The sequence below is a fragment of the Pan troglodytes genome, chromosome 15 (assembly GCF_028858775.2).
Source record: "Pan troglodytes isolate AG18354 chromosome 15, NHGRI_mPanTro3-v2.0_pri, whole genome shotgun sequence".
NCBI lineage: Eukaryota > Metazoa > Chordata > Mammalia > Primates > Hominidae > Pan > Pan troglodytes.
The window spans coordinates 51,566,679-51,586,071 of NC_072413.2; the positions used below are offsets into that span (position 1 = coordinate 51,566,679).

The 19,393-nt window shown below is 38.4% G+C and overlaps 1 long non-coding RNA gene across 4 annotated transcripts in view; it reads left to right on the forward strand.

Annotated features, from left to right (window-relative positions):
- LOC134808354 (uncharacterized) overlaps positions 1-19,393 on the forward strand; it is a 517,830-nt gene that overhangs the window by 345,191 nt on the left and 153,246 nt on the right. The window contains exon 5 of one of the 4 annotated variants that reach the window (XR_010151120.1): positions 11,616-13,996. The exons of the other annotated variants lie outside the window; for them this stretch is intronic. This is a non-coding gene — a long non-coding RNA (uncharacterized LOC134808354). Of the gene's footprint in view, positions 1-11,615; positions 13,997-19,393 lie in introns of those variants that run through there. 4 annotated transcript variants of the gene reach the window in all.

Genomic DNA, 19,393 nt, shown 5'->3' on the forward strand with positions numbered 1-19,393 from the left:
GATCCTATCAATAGATGAAGAAGCAGCATTTGGCAAAATTTAAAAAAATGATTAAAAACTCTCAAAAAGCCATAAATAGAAGGGCATCAAAAAAATAAATAAATACATTTAAAAAGTCCTTCAGCTAATATGGTATATCTAATGGGAAAAGACTGAATGATTTTCTTTTAAGTTTATTACTAGTGAAGATGTCTATTGTCAGCATTCCTACTTAATATTGTATTAGAAGTCCTAGAAAGTGCAATAAGGCCAGAAAAATAAATAAAAGGCACTCAGATAGAAATGGAAGCATAAAGCTATACTTCAAGATGTATAAAATCCTAAGTAATCTACAAAAAAGCTCCTAAAACTAATAAGTGAGTTTAGCAAGGTCACAAACTACAAAGTCAACATCCAAAAATCAGTTAGTTTTCTATAGGAAAGAACATGTGGAAACTAAAATTTTTTAAAAGTAACATTTACAATACCTTCAAAAAAGTAAAATTTTAGGTATAAATCTAATAAAATATACGCAAGATCTCAACCCATACCTCATACCTTATATAAAAATTCACTCGATATAGATCTAAATACACAATATAGAACTATAAAACTGTTAGAAGAAAACATAGGAGAAAATCTTCATGATCTTGGGCTAGGCAAAGAATTCTTAAATACCACACCAAAAGCACAATCCAAGAAAAAAAGAAAGACAAATTGGACTTTCTCAAAATTAAAAATTTTGTTCCTCAAAGGATATTGCTAAGAAGATGAAAACATAAGCCACAGATTTGGTAAGAATATTTGCAAATCACATATTTGACGAAGGACTTGTATCCACAATATAGAAAAAGCTTTCAAAACTCAACAATAAGAAAACAACCGAATAAAAGCTTAGGCAAATTATGAGACAATATTTCATCAAAAAGGATATGCAGGTGGAAAATAAGTACATGAAAAGATGCTCAATAACATTAGCCGCTAGGGAAATGCAAATGAAAAGCACAATTAAGTTGCCACTGCGTGCCTATTAGAATGATTTAAAAAAGCACTGAAAATAGTCTGCTGACAAGGGTGTGAAACAGTTAGGTTTCTCATGTATTGCTCATGGGAATGCAAAATGGTACAGCCCTTCTGGCAGTTTCTGAGTTAAAAGTTAAACATAGACCTTGCATATGATCCAGCAATCCCATTTCTAACTATTTAGCCCAAAGAAATGAAAACCTATTTTTGAAAAGAAACCTCTACATATACACTCAAAATAGCCTTATTCAAAATCACCGAAAACTGGAACCAACCCCAAAATATGTCAATGGATGAGTAATCCATGCAATAGAATACTACTCAGTCATAATAAGTTACAAACTATTAATACATACATCATGAATGAATCTCAAATATATGATGGTAATTGAAAGAAACCAGTCTCAAAATATTGAATACTGTATGATTCTGTTTATATGATACTCTGACATAAGCAAAACTGTAGGTTTAGAGAATAGATCAGTGGTTGCTAGGGTTGGTGGGTATAGAGCTCTGACTTCTGATGGTCAGTACAAGAACATGCTTTGGGATGTTGAAGTTAAGCTAAATCCACTTGTGGTGGTGATTACAAATATCTGTGTGTGTGCTGAAACCCATATAACTGTAAACAAGACAAAATGTTACTCTGTGTAACAAAAATATAAATTTAAAATGGCAATGACCATTTTATTGTTTACAATTTTTTGAGTCAGGAATTTGGCAGGGTTCAGCCAGGTTCAGCTGACCATATGGTGTCAATTCAGCTGGGAGTGAAGAATCCAAGATGGCCTCACTAGTGTGTCTGGGTCTTGATGCTGGCTATTAGCCAAAGGACCTTAGTTCTCCTCCATGTGGCATCTCTTTCTACCTGGTTTACTATCCTAGGATTTCTCTCTGCATATGTCCTCTCTCTTCAGCAAGACAGCTTAAACTTCTTACATAGCAGTTGGGTTCCGAGAGCAAAAGTGGAAGCTATAAGGCCACTTAAAGACCTGGTTTTAGAAATTCTAGAATGTTACTTCCATTGCATTATGTTAGTCTTGTCCAGATTAAGGAGAAGAGAAATAGTTTCTACCATTTGCTGGGAGGTGCAGCAAAATATCATTACACAGGAGTATGGACACAAAGAGACATGATTCATTGGCAGGGGGAGGTGGGAGGAGGAGCATAGGGAACACATTGTCAGTTCTCACACTGCTATAATGAACTACCTGAGACTGGGTAATTTATGAAGAAAGGAGGTTTAATTGACTCACAGTTCTGCAGGCTGTACAGGAAGCATGGCTGGGAGGCCCTTCATGGTGAAAGGGTGAAGGGGAAGCAAGCACTTTCTTCACATGGCAGAGTGGGAGAGAGAGAGAGAGTGAAGGGGGAAGCACTACACACTTGCAAACAACCAGATCTCCTGGGAACTGTATTATGAGAACAGCAAGGGGGAGGTCTGCCCCATCATGATTCAATCATCTCCCACCAGGCCCCTCCTTCAACACATGGGGATTACAATTTGACATAAGATTTGAGTGGGGACACAGAGCCAAACCATATCAATGAATATTCTAAACAGCAGGAACAGCAGGTGCAAAGACTCCTAAAGAGCTGAAATAAGAGGAGGTGAAAAGAAAGCATGGTGGCTGATGATGAATGAAAAGAAGTTTCAATAGAGATGAGGCTAGAGAAGAACCTAGAGCAAGATTATGTGGGACATGTAGGCTAATGTTACTGGTTTGATTTTATTCTAAGTGAAAGCCGTTAAAATAATTCAAGCAGGAAAGATCTGATATGATCTGTCTTTTCAAATGGTGGTGCTGGCTCCTGTGTAAATTCCTATATTCATTAATTAGTTACCTGAAGAGAAACACTCTATTCGAAGGTACCCAAATGTAGAATGCATAAAAACACATCCCATTGCAGTTTAAGGTGAAATAATTCACATCACATGTTTTCACACACATTTCATTCAACACACATTTGAGGGACTAACGTGTTAACCACTTTGGTTTAAAAGGCAAATGAATATCATAAATGCTAGCTGTAGTCTTTTTTGAAGTCCAGTGAAACCAAAAACAAAGTTTGAATGTCTTGGGAGGGATGAGATATTTTTTCCCACCCACAAGTCAAGTTTTTAAATCATTTACAACAAATACTCTTGTTTGCTTTTAAGACTGGAACTAAAAGAGCAAGTCTACCACCTGGCAAGATAGTGACAATCCATGAAGAGTATGTTGTGTAGGGCTGCACCTTTATTTTTAAGTGCACAGATTGGGGAGAGATGGAAGAAGGATGACAGAAGAAATGCAGACACATTGAGTTCTCAGCAGAGCAGTGCTATATGACCAGCCATATGTCATCTGTGTAGGTGCAAAAGTATAACTAAACATATGAAAGGAAAGTATGGAATCATGCTTCACAGTGTGTTAGACAAAACACTTTAAGAAATCAAAATCGGCATGATTCACTGAGCATTTATTATGTGCCGAACATTATTGTAAACTCTGGGGCATAGAAAAGAAATATTAATATAATGTGATATAGAAACAATGTTAGGAAGTAGAGAGTCAGGAGATGGGATTCTGGTCCCATCTCTGCCATTAACTTGGTGTGGAAAGTAGAGCAAGTTATTTGTCCTCTATGGATCTCTGTTTTCTGATTATGCATATTGCTTCCAGCTATGACATTCCATAAGCTCTACTTCCTACCATTGAGTTTACAACTCAGAATTGCTGGAGAACAAGACTTAGACAAATGAGGAATCAGATTTCAGTTTGATTCTACCAATGTTTATTGAAAATATTTTCATCTGAAAGTCAAAGTTATGTGGAACTTTGCAGTAAGTGGGTGGATCAAAATACTCAGGCTCACTTTCTATCTTTTTATTGACTGAACTAAGATGATTGTGTTTTTCATTGCAAATTTAAATTTTGAATTCCATTTTTTAAAAAAAAATCATATTATGTATAATCTTTTTTTTTGGTGAGAGGCTAGAGAAAAGGATGCTTGTGTGGCAATTGAAATAGAAATCCACTTTCAAATACTATTACCATATATTTAGGGGGGAATAAACTTCAAAGAAACACTTTGCTTGTTTAGAACATCGTTGTTTGCTAAAAGGTTAATGAAACTCAACTAGAAGTTGAATAAAGAAGAAAATCAATCAATGTCTCCCTTCCCCCATCACCATTATCAGCACCTTCAGGATGAAAAATATAGAAGTCCTGTTATTTTGTGCCTGTTGATTCACATTTTCCCAGGACTGTGGTAGACACAACAGGATTTGAGATGAAGGATATTTCAAATCTATTCCAAAGGTTTTTTCAATGATTGAGGGGTTTCCTGGTTATCTTATTTATATGCATACCTGTTTTTACTGTAGCTACTGTGTGCCTGGTGCTAGCTTTATGTTTGTAAATGTCATTTTCACACCTATGAATAAAGGCATGGAGATAGAATTTACCTAACAACAAATATTTGATTATATTAACTATGTTCCTTAACTAGTGTGAGGAACTGGTGAAGTGTAATGAATATGACAGACATGGTTCTTGACCTTAAGCTTAAGGAGGGGAGATGAAGAGCAAGTGATTATGAGTATGATGAGTGTGTCAAAAGGCAGAAGCAGAGAGCTAAGGCCTGTTTAGCAAAGGAGCTGACCTGGTACTGTTTATGGTCTGAGGACAATAAGAACAGTCATATTCAAGTAGAGACCTGTTGTATAGTAAGGAATTTGGCTAAACTTTGGTCCCTGGGAGGTAACCTCTAAGTCAAAAGAATTTTCTGAGTGAGGGGAGTGTCTTTGTTATTCATGGATGCCCTCTCCTTGACCATGACTGAGTTTATGCTAATGAGATGACTTAGAATGGGGACTGGCTACTCTGGAAGGACCAATCGTGTGATTAGAGCATTGCGGTTTGATCTGTGTGATGTCAGGCTGACCTGTGGGGAGGGGAGGAGCCTTAGAGATGGAGTTCAATCATGTGCTAATATCAATCATGCCTATATAATGAAACCCCAATAAAAACTATAGACACCTGGAGCTCAGTTGAACTTCCCGGTTAGTGATGCACATTGATATGCTGGGAGGGTGATGTGTCCTGAAGAAGTGGAAGCTCTGTATCTGGGACCCTCCCACACCTCACCCCATGTGTCTTTTCATTGTTGGTCCCAATTTGTATCTTTTATATAAAACTGTAGTTATAAATATGGTGCTATTCTGAGTTTTGTGAGTTGTTAAAATGAATTACAGTACTGAGGGAGTAGTGAGAACCCCAGAATTTGTAGCCAGTTAGAAATGCAGGTGGCCTGGGAACCCCAGAGCTTATGGCTGGTGTCTGAGAAGAGGAGAATCTTATGGAGGACTCTGCTTTTAACCTGTGAAATTTGACCTAATTCTGGATAGGTAGGTGTTGGAATTGACCTAACTCTGGGTAGATAGGTGTTGGAACTGAATTTCCTATTATTCAGTTGGATTGCAGGGATAAGCAAGATGGGTATGGTTTCTTCCCTGTCAGAGTGACTAGTCATTGCCTCAATACCTGTACCATTGGGTAAATTTAATTTTTACTTTAAACGAGATTATGTTTAAATAAACAGCCTGAGGGAAGAGGGCAAATCACCAAAAGGCAGCTGATTGCATGGGCATAGAGGGGGCTGGGAGTGAGTTTTGCCTTGCTGTTAGGAGAATAGATGGCTGAATGGAGGTGGAACATTATGAATAGATGGTAGGCATGTGAGAGTCAAATGATTTTTAGCATTAGGTAGTGATCTTGCTGAAGTAGCCCCTACAGAAACGTGTGTGGATTTTGTGCCTGAATGACAAGGAGCATTGCCCCTCACCTCCCCTCTCCTGACTATACAGGGAACCACACACCAGTTTCACAGCATACTTATCCTATGTGACCTCCAGATTGCAACTGGAGAATTCAAGCAGAGAAAGAGATTAAATTGGCTGGACAGGGTAACATTAAACATGAATAAAGACTATACTTAATGTTTCAAAGCTTGGTGGACCTCCAGAACCATTTGAGGGTACTTTGTGAACCTACAGATTCTACCCTAGACTCTTTTTTTTCTTTCTTTCTTTTTCTGAGACAGAGTCTCACTCTGTTGCCCAGGCTGGAGTGCAGTGGCGCGATCTCGGCTCACTGTAACCTCCGCCTCCCGGGTTCACGCCACTCACCTGCCTCAGCCTCCCGAGTAGCTGGGACTACAGGTGCTTGCCACCACGCCCGGCTAATTTTTTATATTTTTAGTAGACAGGGGGTTTCACCATGTTAGCCAGGATGGCCTCAATCTCCTGATCTCATAATCCGCCTGCCTTGGCCTCCCAAAGTGCTGGGATTACAGGCGTGAGCCACTGCACCTGGCCCCTAGACTTTTAAAATCAGACTTTTTAAAGGAGGATACTTAAGAATAGGGCTTCCAAGATGATTCTGAGGGGCTGCCAAATCTGAAAACATCTGGTCTACCTGACTGTCAAACAAGGATGTCTCACAAAGCCTCAAAGAGATTTGTTATCAACAATTACCATTTTGCTTTGCTGTCAGGATATTATTCTTCTGAATGGACCAGTTTCATTTCTAAAGCTATAGATGTAGAGGATCTTGCTTTCCTCTTCTCCCATCTGTGGATTTTTATTCTCAGCTTCATTCATTGGCATCTGAAATCTTGGGAGTTAAGATGTGTTTTTCTTTTTTTTTTTTTTTTCCTTTTTTTTTTTTTTTGTTGGGGGAGTAGGAGTGTCAAGTCTGCCTTGTATGGTAAAAATAGAGTGGGTGCTTTTGGAGAAAATTTCAAGGATGGGGTAGAAGGTAGATTTTAGCCATCAAAATCATTTGAGCTAACCAAATCAACAATAAATCACAAACTCCAGATTTTTGTTTAAAGGGGAGGAGACCAAGGCAGTGGATGTGCAAATTAGCCAGGCCACGACTTGCTGGCTCTTGTTCATTTTGTAAACAAAAGCAGGCCTGAATTCAATCAAACATTACTTGTTAAAGTAAACTAGCAAAAAGCTGGTGAAAATTAAAGTAGAACAGAAGATGGTTTCAATAATTTCATTCTCCAGCTTTTAGCTTAAAAAAAAAACAAAAACCAACAACCCACCATTCCATTCTATGGGGCATGTCCTCCCTTTCAAGACACTTTCATGAAAACCAAACAGTTTTTAGTGGGGGTTATACACATTGAAAAATGCTACCTGTAGTATTGGGTTAATTGCCTTCAGAACAAAATTCTGAATACTATATATATAACTTTGACAATATTTTTGTAGGCTTTTAGAGACTTCTTAAACAAGAGAAATGGGACTCAATGCATTGGCTAGCTGAGGGTCTATGTTGTTTGATAAATATCATGTGCCTGGTATGCTATACTTGTTTGAAGTGACACTGAGAGATTAGTTGTTTCTAGACATTTTTTGGTTAAGTCTTTAATGTATGCAGAGCTGTAGAGTTTCCCCTCAAAAATGAACAAAGCCTGAGGAGTTTTGCTCTCTGGGACTAGAAACAAGTGGACCATTGCTTTTGCCTGAGGTAAAGTGTTCCCCTAAGGTGACAGGTCTAAGCTGTCATTTCTCAAAGGGGAACAGTAGGAATACTATCTCAATCCCAGGGGAGTTCTAATTATCGAGGCTTAACTTCAAAGCTTCAGTAGAAATGCAAGTGGAGCTGTCATTTTTGGGGTTGTGGGGAGGTAAGAATCGAGAAAGCGATTTCTCAGAGTTTTGGGACTGTGTTTAGCTGTCCAGTTGTCCACCTAGGCCAAAAGTAATCCTGAGTCATTGCCTGAAACTCCCTCCACCTGTGTGCTTGTGTTACGTTCCAGCAACTGAAAGAGGTGTTGATTCATTTCAGGCCTACTCTTTCTGTGATGAAGTTCAACCCACCACAGAGGACTCAGGGGAACTACACTGTGGGCTCTAGGTCTGGGATTTGTTTTCTCTGTGCTTTTCTGTGTTTACTCTGCATTGTCAATTATGAGGTGATATCACATGTGTTTAGCCGAAAAGATAATGCACAGTATCTCATAACAGTGTAGAACAAGGCGGGGTAAGATTGTAGGCACAAACCAACTGTTGATGATAAGACACCAAATGAAACAATAGCAGCGCTGCTGTGCTCCGGAATCAGCTACAGGAGGCAAACTTTGCAATGGCCTCTGTGAAAATGACTCACCATCATCAAACCATGGTTAGGAAGAGCTTGGGCTGCTTCCTACTCAGGTCCATCAGTTGACTGTCGAATACTCTCAACTTGGGGTGGATATAGAAAGTGCCCTGTCTACTCAGAGGTTTTATGTACTGGAAGAGGATTCATTTAATGCTTAATGATAATTTGGATATAAATTTATTACCAACTAATCTGCTTGAAATTCTTCCGTTGTGGGTCTTCTTGGAGACAGTCAGCTGGATGAAATAACCTCTTGTCAATTCCCTCTTATCCTATGGGCCTATGATGACTTTTTTCAGTGGCATTACAGAAGTGCAAACTGTTTTGTCCGGACCCTTTAAATATCAGCTATGGGCGGAGCTTTTTCCATTTGAGGCTTGTATTTTTGTTCTTCAAGTTGATGGTTCTATTTTGATACATACTAACTTGTTGTCCTCTATCCTGGTACTCATCTATGGCATTGACCCAAAGACCAGTTACAAAAGTGATGGGCCTGGCAAAAGGTCCTTGAGGGGAGAATGTCCTGGCTCATACTTTAATAGTCAAAGGAAACAAGGGCAATTTCCTAGCACCCCTACCTTGATGCCTGCCCTCCTGGGGTGATCAGGAATGATATTTTCATTGTGTTATACCTCAGCTTTTACTTCTTTGTGTTTATTCCATTGCTGAAAGAATCAGAACATTACTTTTTCTAGCACACATTGTTTGTCTGAAAATACACCTGGAGAACTGCCCAATTTGGAAATGACTTAAATTACAAAAAAAGCACAGCTGTCTTTAACAGCTCTAGGAGTTCATGCAACGAGCCTACAATTTATTGAGTAGGATTAGATGCTTATTGCCTATGACACTTTAAATACCATTACATTGAAGTTTATACAAGAAAGTCCAAGTTTAAAACTGGAATCTTAGCAATAACAGCTGGGCCATTTGTTTATGTGATAGGCAGGAAAGAATGACTTCTGTAATCTTTCTATTTGGCTGCAGGATTCTGCTTAGGGGAAAAAAATATGGGGAGGGGGAAGAAAGAAGCTAATTTCAGATTGTCAAGCTGAGCTGAACACTGCTGGCTAATTTGTCCCTCATGTTAAGACCTCTGCCAAGGTTCCTCTTGTATCCTCTTGCTCTCTCACACCTGACAAACCAGTACTTGAAATACTGTAGCCCACCTCAATGACAGCAAGGGGTATGTCACTAGCTAGCTTGCAGCTCTCTCCCCCAGGCGGCTCACATTCCGCATTTTGTTTCTAGCATGAAAGACTTTGTTTTAAATCATAATAGCAACCAGGCTGTAATCACATTAGAGCGCACATGGGGAACTTGCAAAAAGTCATGTGTTTTGGATTTGACATTCTGATTTATGGTTGTGTGCTCCAGTTACACAGCTGCAATCTCATTTTCCGACAAAGATGTTTTCTATTTTTCTATTACTTTGCTTCACCCTGTCTTTATGTTGGGGAAAATGAAAGCCACCAGGTGAAGTCATAACATAAGTAAAAATGTTTTTGTGTTTGGGTTGGAGAGCGTAATAAATGGTGTATACTGGCATTTCAAACACAGCTTGTTATTTTTGAATAAAAATGTAAAGGGAATTGCTTACTTAAGGTAATCGCAAATTAAAGAAGTACTCAGAAATTTGTTTGTAAAACCCAGAATTATCCTCCAAACTTTCTGTCTCTATCACTCGATATTAACATCCCAAGAGGGGAGTTGGACAGTAATGTTCCATTTTGGATGTGTAGGTAAACTGAGCTCCCTGTCTGGTATGCTTATTTCACCAAACTCAAAGACGTTCAGGGTTGGGAACTTGTAAAGACAATCTCTACCAACCTATTCATTGTGCAAATGAGGAATGTGAAACAGAGATGTATAGTGACTTGCCCAAGGTCTCACAGCTGGTTAGCCACAGAGCTTATACTGGAACTCAAATTTCTTTCTTCCCAGTCCATTTTCCACCATTCCTTTTAAATGCAAGTTGAACAGCGCTTTTTGTGGTAAGCTGACTACTACTACAAAGAATATTCCAAATAAGACTTCTGTTAACATAGAGAAAAGAAAACTTCTTTTACTTTTTTGTTATTTCCTGAGGTCTAACATTTTTTATTGTGAAGTGTGGTGAAAATTCAGACCCATAACTCATTCAGCAATATACATGACACAGTATTCTATCTTGGTCTCATAACTTGGGTTATGTTATTAGCAATAAATATAACAATCTTGAACTCAGATGTATTAAGATTTAACACATTTTAATTTTTTCACAACATTTGAATAATTCCAAATATAGTTATGTTTTTGGCAATCCAATAAAATCTTGATGAAGGGATCAAAATATTTGTATAAGAACATTTAAAAATATATATAATGAAGTCATGCATGGGTATAAGCAGTTTGATTGACGTGGAGATCTCTATAAAGAATGAGAAGAACGCTGTCCAGGCGCCGTGGCTCACACCTGTAATCCCAGCACTTTGGGAGGCCGAGGCGGGTAGATCACCTGAGGTCAGGAGTTCTAGACCAGACTGGCCAACATAGTGAAACCCGTCTCTACTAAAAATACAAAAATTAGCCGGGCATGGTGGCAGGCTCCTGTAATCTCAGCTACTCGGGGGATCGAGGCAGGAGAATTGCTTGAACCTGGGAGGCAGAGGTTGCAGTGAGCCGAGATCACGCCATTGCACTCCAGCCTGGGGGCCAAAAGCAAGACTTCGTCTCAAAAAAAAAAAAAAAAAAAAAAAAAAAGAATGAGAAGAACAAAGAACACTAAAGCTCTATTGTTTGGGTCATTATTTTGATCCCCATTTCTCTCTTACATAGATTTGGTCTTTGCTTTAGGGGGGATTTTGGATCCTATGGTCATTAGGTCACCATAGTTTTCTCATAGGAAAGGAAATCCATATATGCAGTAATTAAATATGTTTTAGTAGGATTTTCTAAATTGCAGATAATGATCAAACTGCTCCTTCTTATTCAAGGAGGAGAGAGAGAATGGGAAACCAATAGTTTTGTTTATTATTTTTAGTTGAATACTTGTAAACAGATGCTACATCAAAGTTTTAGATTCTTATATGGGAATAACACTTACCAGTGGACATGTATAGTAGTATGTATAGTGTACTTATTTTTTGGGCTGATACCCCTCTCCCCCAGCCTCTATTCTCCCCCTTTTCTGCCAATAGCACCAAGATTTTCCTTTTGGGGAAGTTACTCCTATTCTATTCTCATCCATGAGATGAATATCATATCATATGAACCCAAAGAGTCAGCTTAAGTCAATCACCTTATTCCATCTGTTCCTTGGTGACAGTGATGGTATATGATGGGCATATGATGAGTAATGTGGGCCAATGAGATTGAGTCCAAGGGCTTATGGGGATGCTGCTATTCAATGTGCTATGTTTGAGAACCTACCAGTTATTCTTTTTTTTTTTTTTTTTTTTTAATTTTAAGTGGAAGAACCTGGAGCACCTTGTGAAACTGACATTGAGGAAATGGCATGGTAAAACAGTAAAAAAAAATTTCTTGTTACATGGAGTGAGCTGCTTCATCAAGCTTCTGTTGAAGGCAATCCTACTGGAACTTTTAGTCAAATGGAATTTTTTTAAAATCTCATTTTAAGGTTTCCTGGCACTTGTAACTGAAAGATCCTAACTGACACAGCAGGAAAGCGGAAGGGTGGCAGCTGTTCAGTTAGGGCATAGTTCTCAAGATTGTCCTTTAGGAACGTGTATCTTTGTGGGATCTCATCTATCTCATACAAGGATTGCATTGATGCATGTAGTGTTCAGTAGCATGACTGACCAGAGTGGAAGTTCCTGGAAATTTTAGCTATCATCATGATGATGATGGTGATTATGATTGTTAAAGACTGGGTTAGGAAATGATTTTGTAAATACAATGAGAAGAAGAGCTTTAAAATTTGCCTAAATTTCCCCACTTAATATTAAAAAGGAGGTGTGCTATTAAATTTTAAGTTTTTCTCAAACTCTCACAGCTTTTTTTTGTGGGTTTTTAGTGAATTTTGAGCCCCCTTTTCCCTCATCTCTATTACTTTATGATAATGTGAAGGCTCATTGTTATGTGAACACACTGTTATGAAACAATACTCTCAGACATAAGCAGCTTTCCTTAAACCAAATCAAAAATACTATTTCTATTGCTCATGATTTTCAGAGGACTTCAGAGGACCCTGAAGCATGGGGTGCTGTGAATGCCACTAACTAACTTCATTAATCACACTTATAATGTAAAGGGAGAATTTTCTACTTTCTATAAATAATCTAAAATTTAAAAGTTTGTCAACTAAAACATTTGTAAAATTTGTATTGATAAAGTCCTACAAATAATATGACTCCTATCTTGTTTGAAATAGTTTTGTCTGAAGTTTTGTCATAAAATGGAAACTACCTATACACATGAAGTTTGCGGGTCCTTGAAAGAAAGGGTTTTTTACTTCTTTTTTCTTTTTGTCCTAGTCCATTCAGGCTGCTGTAAAAAAAATTACCATAAACTGGGTGGCTCACAAACAATAGAAATTTATTGTTCATGGTTCTGGCAGCTGGGAAGTCCAAGATCAAGGCATCGACAAATTTGGTGACAGATGAGGCCTCGCTCCCTCAAAGACAATAGTCTTATCACTCTAACCTCATGTGGCAGAAGGAGTAAATGAGCTCCCTGGGGCCTCTTTTACAAGGGCACTAGTACTACTTATGAGGGTGGAGCCCTTATGACCTGATTACTTCCCAAAGGCCACACTTTCTAATACCGTCATCTTGGGAGTTAGAATTTCAATATATAAATTTTGCGGGGGACACAAACATTCAGTCCATTACACTTTTAGTGCCATAATGGGATTTGGTTTTTATTATCAATGACCTACAGGATGTACATTTTAATCTTAAAATAATCTAGGGCAGAATGTGTGTTCATGTAACTCAGTTTGTCACCATTTTTTTCACCATCATCATCAGGACTTAATGCCTAAACATATCCTGAGTATGTTTAGCATACATACCCTTGTGCAACTCACCTGAGAGTGGAAATGAAATGATGAAAGCACCCTGCACTCTTGGCCTAGGTGCACATTTACTGATATTACACATTGAGCAGAAGAGACTTAGCAAGAAGCTAATGAAGCTTAAAGTTCAGGTACCTGTACTTGCATGTTCCTTCCAGGGACCTGGGAGGGACTCTGGCAATTTTTACTTGTAAATTTCTATTTTTTTTTTTTCCAAAATAGGGCTTTCCAAAATTGTATCTGCCTCAGGCCTTACAAAAACAGGGAATATCTTGGCATCTATGTTTCTGTTGAGAGGTAGGAGCAAAAGGAAAGCTTTAACTCCCAATCCTGGTGTCGTTTCCAGGCACAGAGAGTTTAAAATATTCCTCTCTTCCTCACCATGTGCAGAGAACACTGCATTCAGAAGCATTACCTGCAGCTCATGTTAGTGAGAGACAGAGAGCTGCAGTACTGTGCAGCCATTCCTGGTTCATTAGCAAAGCAATGGGTATGTAGATGCAGAGAATAAGGACTTTTGTAATTTGTCATTAATCCTGGGATAGGAGGATAATAATACAGGACAAGTGCAGCATGCAGGCATGAGAACATTGAGAAGAGAACCCATGGGAACAGAAAGAAAATGAGCATAACTACACCAAATACAGATTTCTGTTTTCAACAGACTAGTTAAGTGTTTGTGTCAGTCTTTTGTGAAAAGAATTGGGACTTACAATCAGAAACTGCACATACTTCGAAAACTGCAGCTTTATGTTAACTACATCGTGTCTGTATAGTAAGCTAACCATATAATACAGTATTCTACTATACTAAATATGAAGTAGAATGTATTTGTCATTTCATAGCACAAATCATTCATATAAGACATTTCCTTAACATACATAACATATGATACAAATTTATTTAAAATACACTCAGACTCTTCCACATCCACCATATCAGTAACAGTCACCTCCTTAGGAGGGGTAACTCATGTCCTCCATTTGCGTCATATTCTTCCTCATCTTTTTCTTTCTTTTCTTTTTTTTCTTGAGAATGAATCTCACTCTGTCACCCAGGCTAGAGTGCCATGGTGCAATCACGACTCACTGCAGCCCTGACCTGGGTGCAAACGATCTTTCCACCTCAGCCTCCAAAGTAGCTGGGACTACAGGTGTGTGCCGTGACATCTGGCTAATTTTTCAAAGTTTTTTGTGGAGATGAGGATCTCCCTATGTTGCTCAGGCTGGTCTTGAACCTCTGGCTCAAGCAGTCCTCCCACCTCAACCTCCCAAGGTGTTGAAATTATAGGAGGGAGCCACTGTGCCCAGCCTTCCATACCTTTTTATACATATGTTTACTTTTTCAATTGCAGTTAAGTGTAGATATTATTTTATCAACTTTTAGGGCCACATTTTAAAAAGTAAGTATCTAGTATTCTACAATATAGATTCTGTAACTTTTATTTTAAACTCAAAGATATATTAAAGATCTTTTCGTAATGTACATGTAGATGCTTCTTATTATTAACTACTGTATAATATCCTATAGTGTGATCATACTGACATTAATTTATCCATTCCCTTATTGGTGGAACTTTTGCTATTACATTCAATGCTGCAATGAATATTTTTACACATTTTTCTGCATATTTGTGTGTGTTTCTCTAGGAAAGACCACAAAAACAGTAGAATTTCTGGGTCACTTTACATGTGAATAGAAACTGTCAGATTGTACTCCAAAACTGTTCTTCTGGTTTACAGTATTCTTACCACATATGTGAGTGCCCAGTTCCCCATCTGCTTAGTAATATACAGTGTTATCAATCTTTTCAATTTTCTTTTTTGCTAATTTGATGAGCATAGTTTTCTGATTATTGGATTATTTAATTTCTGAGTTAATATTTTTATACCTTTATAAGGTTTCTCATTAAAGAACAATTCTGAATATTTTTATATTTAGATACTTGTAATTATAACATCTATTATGGGCAAGATTCTGGAGCTCAAATTGATAAATAAGGTAAGCAGCCAGGTCAGAAGGCAGTCATACAACATTTATTTCTGGCTGGTTGGGCTGTGTATTACATCCAGGTCAGAGATGCTTTCTACTTCAGCTATCTGAGGGAAGACAGGAGAGGTGCTTAACTAACCTTAAATACATCTGATAGACATAATTTAAGTAGGTTTAATTTTATACACATGTATTCAGCAGCTACTGTGTTCACAGCCCTAAGATAAAAAGATAAATCAAATATAATACTTACCTTTAAGTATAATAGTGAACACTGATAGTGTAAAAAAAAAACAGTTTAATAGCAAACACTGATTGGCTAAAAAATAAATGCAATACAAGAACTGTTTTGATGAGGGACAAATGACATAAAAAATGGGTTCTGCTGGCTGGGCGCGGTGGCTCACGCCTGTAATCCCAGCACTTCTGGAGGCCGAGGCGGGGGGATCACGAGGTCAGGAAATCGAGACCATCCTGGCTAACACGGTGAAAACCCGTCTCTACTAAAAATACAAAAAAATTAGCCGGGCGTGGTGGCAGGCTCCCGTAGTCCCAGCTACTCGGGAGGCTGAGGCAGGAGAATGGCGTGAACCCAGGAGGTGGAGCTTGCAGTGAGCAGAGATCGTGCCACTGCACTTCAGCCTGGGAGACAGAGCAAGACTTCGTCTCAGAAAAAAAAAAAAGGATTCTGCTGAAACTTCAAGGAGAGAGCTCCAAATGGGATCTTAGGGCAGACATCAGAGCCAGTGTCTGTGCCCAACCTTGAAAACATACAGATTTCATGTGGCAGGGGGATGGGGAAGGACACTCAAAACTGAGAGAAAAGAAGAGCACAGAGGCTAGATCTTGGCCTAACTAGTGTGTGAGTGAACTTTGAGGATGGGAGTTAATATGGGACATAAGCCCAGGAAGTTCTCTGGGCCTGAAATATACATTATTCTGTAGAACAGTTTTTCCAAGTGCAGATCACCTACAGCTGAACTGGAGGCTGCTCATTTAAAACATACACTCGCAGCTTCACCTCAACCAATGAGATTAAAATATCTAGGCTGGGGGGCCCAGGGATCTTCATGTTTTACAATATTCTCCAAGGATTTTTAAAAATTGCGTTCGATTTGAAATTCGCTCTTGTAGACAATGCTGAGTCTTTGAAAAACTTTGGATTCTTCTGGGAGAGAACTAAGGGAATCAACCATTTAGGGAACAGCTTGCAGGTGGTTAGGGAAAAAGAAAGGGAAGTGACCCTGAAAACAATCCTATTGGCTAGATGCCCTTGGGACATACTGTCCTTCAGATTGCTCTAATATCAGGATGTATGTTGGTCAAAGCAGCCCAGGTCAAAAGCAGAGATGCATTTAGGGCCATTTAAAACCAATATTAGCCTTAATGCTCTTTGAAAGAGGCATAATTAGGAATGTAAAAGTCAGGTTACCTCTGATTAGTGAGAAACAGAGTGAAGGGTGAATCCATTAGAGGCTTCGTGTAAGACATTCACACTTTAAGAACATTGCTTTGATGGCTTTGAAGGGGGTGGAATGGGGGAGAAAGGCAGCAGAACCAGTTCTTACTTCAAAGACCTATTACAGCCTTTTTCTTTTTAGGGCAATACTCTTAAATGTTTTGAGTAGTACTAAAAGGTTTTTTAAATTTGAATATAATGGATTTGGCCATTTGCAGGTAAATTTTGACTGGCCATAAGATTAACTCATACTATGATTCAACTAATGGTTTTGAAATTGTTTGAATTTGCATATATGCATTTATATTTTCATTCACATAATTCCAATGGGGATCTTTATTCCCTGTTTGGAAATGAAACAGAGGTTAAGTGATTTCCTTCAGTAGATACTAGAAACCGGGTTTTCCAAATCCTAGTCTAGGGTTCACGTCTCAAAACTCCTTGAAGAAAATGAAAATATGGTGGAGATGCACTTTGGCAGATAAGGAAATAGTTCTCCGTCCCTTGCAGATATAAACACTTGGGTATATAAAGCAATCTGAGAAATGGAGGAGAATCACTCACAAAGGAGTTTGAGAGGCCTGGCTAGAGGAGGCAGACATGGTTAATTAGAAAGGGCCAAGCTGCTGAGCAACCTGAAGATTCCCCCTGCCAGTAGAAGCTCCAGTACAGAAGCTACAGTTTGATTGCTGTAGTAAACAATCAGGGCAGAAGACACCGTGACAAAATATTCTTCAATAGGGGAATCTGCTTATGTAGAAGATACTCACAAGTCAGGACAGAAAGGACCGAATTAAAGTGGGGAATGGGCTTAAAGAGTTTTTGGGGAGAGAAGGTTCTTACATTAGGCCAAGCCTAAGGTACAATAAAAGGAACCAAGAGTTTAACATCCATGGTGTACCTACCAAGTGCTGGGCACTGTGCTATTTACACACTTGGGATTTAGAGGGACAGATGGGATCCAACAGATGTAAACTTTCAAATGTTGTCCTATTGGAAGTGCTACAAAAGGAGGGTCTTTCATTCCATCCTTCTCATTTCCTTCCTTTGAATTGCATTTGTCCAAACAAATTCCACAGGTAATACATTGATTTACGTGAAAGGCAGTTCATAACAACATCTTGATTTTTTCATTAAAATTTTTTTTATTAGTCTCTATGTCACTGTATCAGGGAAATTAAGACCAGAGCATATGGCTATATAGACCCACTATGGTTTGCTTTTTATAGATATCCGTTTAGGAAACAAGTCTTGAAAATCAATAATATTAATCTCTGAAGTACTCCTGAGATTTTCGGTGAATGTGTAAAGACATTTGACTTGTTTGTTTTGTTTTTAATACAATTAAGTCCATATTTATATGGCTCACTTCCTCAGTTTTTTTAAGGACAGGTTGAAGAAGTTCAAGGTCTTATGCTTTGCCCCTAAAGCAACTGCACTCTTGTTTGGGAGAAAAACACACATAAAATGGTGACCTAACAGGTAGAACACACTAAAACTCAGTAAAGACGGATGGCATAGAAACCATACTAACCGTATTTGAGTCCTCACTCTACCATGTATTAGTTGTGTGATTCTAGGCAAATTGCTCAGTCACTCTGTGTCTCATTTTTCCCATCTATAAAATGAGAATAAAAAGTTAATTAACACATCTACGGGTCTTAGGACAGGAGCTCCATATTTATTATTTCTTAAGAAGATGTATGTAAATAAAGTGTGAATTTTTGAAGGGAGAGGTTTCTTTGAGTATGAATACTTAGGGGAATTTCCATGGACCACTTAATGGATCAGGTAGAATTTGAGCTGTGAATTTCAAAAATAGTAGAAATATATATATATTTATATCTAAATATATTTGCAGTTACTGACTCCTTTCTGAAGCCAAGTTTATATCCACTGACCTCTCTGGCAAGAATGCATCCATAATGGTTTGTCTTTCCATAATCAGAAATTTTTAAGTTATAAAATATTTATTATAAAACATGTAGAAAATATGCAAGTACAAAAATGAAACTATAGTTCTACTTTATCCCTTGTTGAAAGTTTGTTGCATTTCCTTCCTATCTTTTTTTTTCTTCTATGCACGTATTTTAACCAAAATGTGGTCATATTATACATGCAGTTTTGTATCCTACTAGGACAGCATTTTCCATTGTCATCAATTATTCCTGAAAAACACTGTTTTTAATGATTATGTAAGCAGACAGGGAGGGTCTCCAGGGACTATAGGAATTTAATCAACTCGAGCAATCAGCCTGTTTTACAGCCTCCTGCCTTGCAGCCTGTTTTTTCCCTAACCCTGTGTGGAATGCGGTAACCTAGTGGGCTAGAGCTAGGTCCTGACAGACCCAGGCAACTTATAGATGAACCAGAATGAACTTTCCTCATTACCATGCCAAAGTCTCCACCCCAGGAGGAGATGCAGCTTTATTATCATAACATGTGCCCTATGTGCTGGCAGGATGACTGACTGAGTCCATGCCCCTGGGACCCCTCCACTATGTGCAATGATGTACCCTCTACCCTCTTCATTGCTCCATAAAACCCTCCCCTCCCTTTCCCTCAGCGAGATGCTGCTTTGGAGAATCCTTTCAGTGCTCTCCTTACCTGTGACAAGTAATAAAACTCCTATAGATCAAAACCTGCATTCTTGTGGAGAGTCGTTTGTTACTTACCCCATGAACAAACCCTGTATTTTTTCTGGTAACAGTTTTGGATCATATGATTCATCATTGTTTATTTATTGTTATAATTTAGATG